The sequence below is a fragment of the Apis dorsata genome, unplaced genomic scaffold (assembly GCF_000469605.1).
Source record: "Apis dorsata unplaced genomic scaffold, Apis dorsata 1.3 scaffold_32, whole genome shotgun sequence".
Lineage (NCBI taxonomy): Eukaryota > Metazoa > Arthropoda > Insecta > Hymenoptera > Apidae > Apis > Apis dorsata.
In genome coordinates, this window is record NW_006263334.1 from 767,498 (window position 1) to 772,365 (window position 4,868).

The 4,868-nt window shown below is 35.6% G+C and overlaps 1 protein-coding gene and 1 long non-coding RNA gene across 10 annotated transcripts in view; one reads left to right on the forward strand and one right to left on the reverse strand.

Annotated features, from left to right (window-relative positions):
- The window catches only part of LOC102675205, a 109,605-nt gene that overhangs the window by 53,037 nt on the left and 51,700 nt on the right, over nucleotides 1-4,868 (forward strand). The gene's annotated exons all lie outside the window — the stretch shown is intronic.
- The window catches only part of LOC102674467 (regulating synaptic membrane exocytosis protein 1), a 138,414-nt gene that overhangs the window by 43,531 nt on the left and 90,015 nt on the right, over nucleotides 1-4,868 (reverse strand). The window lies entirely within an intron of this gene.

A 4,868-nucleotide genomic window follows, 5' to 3' on the forward strand; every position in this document is an offset into this window, starting at 1 on the left:
CGCCGTGTTTGTCGAGGATTGTTCGTCGTTAAGCAACGCTTTCTCTTAATCCCTCGTAAACAGACTCCCTAAGTCGATGATCTTGTTCGTACCGCGCATTAAATTACGGTCTTACGGTAAAATCTCTTCCTCCCGGTTCCTGATTCGCGATCAATTTTCTTCCTCTTTTCTTCTTCTTTTCTTCTAATTCGAATTTTTGGAAAAGATATCGAGCGAGAAAAGGGGAGGGGAGGAAAAGAAAATATATAAATTTTTCTTCGGGTGTTAAATTCTTTCTTACTTTTTGACACGTTTTGTTTTACGTTTACCATTTTCCAAGTTTAAAAAACTCGTAAAAAAAAAAAGTTGCGCGAATATCGAGCTGATTTATGACGTCGAATAATAACCAAGTTTCCGATAATTTTTCTTTTTTTATACATATTTAACGGGAGAAAAAGTCGTGGAGATTTGTCAAACGTGGCCCATTGTGATCGTTCTCGATCTCGAAAAAAAAAATTTGAGATTTCTATTCACAGCTCCTATCGTTTTTCCTTTTCTTTTCTTTCTTTTTTCCTTATCTGGACCATCTTTCGTTGTTGCAAAGTCGGATATACTTCGGTTCAAACTTTTCGCGGAGCAGTTCCGTTTTTAATTAGAAAAGTTTTCCGCCGTTTATTCCCTCCCCTCTCCCTCCGAAACAAAGTGATCGGGGAGAGGGAAGGATTTATCGAGGAGAAAAATAACTTAAATCGAATATTATCCCTTTAGAAATTTATTATTATTATATCGCGTGATATGGTGTGGAAGGGTGTGAGATGTGATATTTCAACGGACAAAGGTATCAAATTCTTTGCAATTTTCGTGTTACATTCGTTTTTCGTTTGACATTCGTGCTCGTCGTGGGGGATATAAAATAGAAGATATTCAGTCTGTTCTGTTCTGAAAAAAGGGGGAAAAAATGAATCCAGCGATAAAAACCGGGACAGTTGATTGAAGCATTATACAGAATACACGATGGCGACGAATCGGTTAAAGGTAGAAAAAAAAAAATAAAAAAAGAAAGAAAGAAAAAAAAGAAAGATAACGATCGAACGAAACTCCAACGTTTTATTTTTCACTCCTTTCCTCTTGTCTGTCGACGCGAACCTTTCGAAGTTATATCCTCTCCCTTCCCTTTTTTTTCTCTCTTTCGAAAAATGATCACGACGACTTGAAAAATTGATGATCGTTCGATCCAATCGTTGCACTTTTAAACGAATGCGTTAATGGCGCGGGTTCAATAACGCGGAAGGAAAACGTGTATCATCGCATTTATGGAAAATACGATAAGCGATAAAGCATCTATTAATTCGTTAACACCGCGTCACAATTAGCGAAGCGCTCTCGTGCCAAGTTGCCGCGAGAGCAGTTGAGAAATACCAGCGAAACCATTTTGACGAGACGAGACGAGACGAGACGAGACGTATTACGAGTTCAACACAGTGTACACGATATTGCGGGGAACGTCGTTATGCTAACAAGTTGTGCCAACTTGGCTGCTGCGTTCTCGATAAAATCGCATCGATTAAAGTAAACGTGTATTTAGAAGAAAATTGAGTATCGTTTTATCGAGAGTAAAGCAGTTTTACCTTTATAATATTCGATAAAAATTATTCGAATATTATCTGAATTGTACGTTTTACATATGTGTATACATTTAGTGGAAATAGAATTTAACTTAAAATTGAACTAGCAATTATATATTAAAACATTCGGGATCCCTAATTTTTACAAGGAAAATCGTTTTTCAATTTAAATAATACTTGATACTATAAAAGAAATTGAACGTCGGTATCTAAACTACGCTAAAAAATTAAAATATCTGATCTGAATTTTCGCTTCGAATTGTCGAAAATCAAAGGAGATACGCATATTTTCTAACGTCATTTCCAATTCTCAATTTATCGTGCGTTCGTCAAATTCGATGCATCGCCCTCTAAGTTAATTGCTTACAAATATTACGCGTATTTCCTTTTTTATTCTAATTAAACTCGACGTTAACTTCCTTTGTATTTTCATATTTTTATACAATGAAACAATATTAGCAAAGCTCTGGTAACGAGCTCGAAACCGGGGGGAAAAAATAATTAACCCTCATTGTTCGAACCGCTGTAACCTCCCCATCTTGGAGATTAACGTAATTCCCACCAAGAGTAAGTTTGCGCGAACCTAATGAAAATGGGGGAACAGCCTCGTCTCTCGGTTATTAATAACGGCCAGGTTTGCCAACCGAGTCTGGGATTCGCAGAAATTCGGACGGATGCGCGCGGAACCGTGCGATAACCGTGCACGGGGCGAGGAGGAAACGAGGAGGAGCCGAAGGAGGGAGGGAGGACGTGTGTTCCACAGAGATTGCATAGGTGTGGCGTTAATTATTTCTCCAGTGGCTGGGACCTCGTGTTTGCGTTCTATTCCAGTTTTTTTGCCGGTTTTATTATTTCGTGGGTCTGTTTAACAAGGGAGAAAGGGAGGGCGAAAATGGTGGTAATTTTCCCCGCCTCGCGAGCGGATCTTCTTTAACGCGCGCTTTTTCTTTGCGTCGATTTTTTGAAAACTTTTTTGAAAACTTGGAGAATCGATGGATAAATCGAGGATTACCGAAAATTCGTGGAATTTTTTTTTTAAATATCGACAAAGTTATATATTTCGTTTATTTCGATTTTCGCTCGAAAATATTCTTCTCGGTTAATTTGATTCAATTCTCCTCGTACACGTTTCTTTTAATCATTCAGTTCCTGTTTTTTCTCGAGATACGAATCATTCTACGAACTTCTCGATTCAGGATAACGTTGCAAAGTTGGATATTTTGTTTGGAAGAATTTTTTCGAAATGAAATATGGAAATATTTAGGAGGTTGGAAACGGGAGAGCACACACGCGTTGCCGTGGATATTATAAATTTTTGTCGCTGGAAAAGAATTTGATAAGTCGTTATTTACTTTGTAAATAAAAAAAATATTGTTCCAGAGGAAGGTGGAAAATGATAGTTGCGCCCACGAAAGATATGATTTCTCGTATGTGAAATTTTGTTATCCTCGGTAATTTATTGACCTTACCTCGACACAGCTCTCTGGCAAACGTTTTGAACGTGTGGTGTACCTTTGCTTCGATTTGCATCCCTATCGTATGATAATTTTTACGCGAAAACGTTTTTAAAGCAGAAAAATATCAGATGCAAAGAGTGTCAATTTCCAAAAGTTTCAGAAATATTATTATTTTTCAACAATAATTAGGAAGAGAAAAACACAATTCTCAATTTCCTCGATGGAAATTCATTGGTAAAAAACTTCCTCGAGTTCAAAGATAGTTAATGCAACTATTGTTCGAGGAATTAATAAATTGAAATGGAACGTTCCATTCGATTCGAAATAAACTTCTTCTTCGGGGCTGATATTCCTCGAAAGTAGGTCTCTTATCTTGTTTCTTCAAAGAGAAAATATTTCGTTCGGGGATAGGAAATCTCTGTGGACGTGGAAAAAGGAGACGAGCGCGTAGACCAAAGTTTCCGTTTCATCGTATATATATATATCGAATAGAGAAAAAAGTCGAAAGCATCTCGTAATGCGATATCTTTACGCGAGGATATCCGTGATATTTGTCGTCCGCGACATTTAACAAACTCGTACTTGAATAAAACCTTGTAGAAGACAAGTATCGTTGATTGTTTCAGATAGATAGACGCGTAACGATCGATTCGAATAAACGAATCGTACGTACGTAATTTAGTTACGAATCGGTGGTATTGCTGTGTATTTTGTAACGTTACATCGAATTGAATTTTCACGTTTCAACAAAGCAGGAAATAACCGGTCGTAAGTGTGTAATACACGCGTACACGTATACACGCGTTATATCATCAAATATTAAATAAATATCTATTAATCAAACACAATGGATCTAATTGTATATAATTAAACGGAATACAATACACCTATCGCATATTGTATTTTATTGCAGCTCGCGATTTAAATCGATCTATTTGGGAAAAAATAAAATTTCTTAAATTGCTATAAAAATTAATCGAAATTCATTTCAAAGACAATTACACTCGAAACCAATAAATTAATAAATCGTTCGAAATATAAAATGGAAAAATTTAAATTAAGAAAAATTAAAAGGAATCGTTTTCGTTGTGATTAAATACATATATTTTAAATTTATGAAATTCAATTCACAGTGTTTACGCGGAGAGATCGAAATTTAATCTCGACCCACATTGGAAAAGATGTATAAGGGAATTAAATAAAGATTTATTAAAATCTTAAAACCCCGCACAATTTCTAGTTTCTTCCTTGTTTCGCAACTTATTCCATAAACTCATTCACTGTGAATTCTTAATTAAAATTAACCGCGGAAATTCGCACGTTTCAACGGAAGGAAATATCTCATATTGTTCGATTATTAGAAACCGTCTTATATCTTACAACTTGTCGCGGATAAAATTAAAGGGAAACATCGCGAGTGATTGTAAACGCGTAACGAAAAAAAAAAAAAAAAATAATATACGATGCGACTTATCGAAACTGAATTAAATTCCTTTCGAATCTTAATTAATTTCTCGAAGATTAATCTAACTAACACGCTCGCGTTTGATCGATGTCCACTGTTACCTGTAATGGATTTCCCTATTGATCTTCTGAATGGCTTGTCTGCTGTCAAGAGATGACGGGTATTATGAGTATTAACTACTTCGTGTTCCTCTCCAACAACAGATACGACAAGGTAATAATAATTAATTAATATAAAAAGCTATGGATAACCGTATCACGAATTGTGATGTTAAACGAAGAATAGATTTTTAAAAAAAAAAAAAAAAAACGAATTGATTTTTCCCTATTAAACCCCACATTA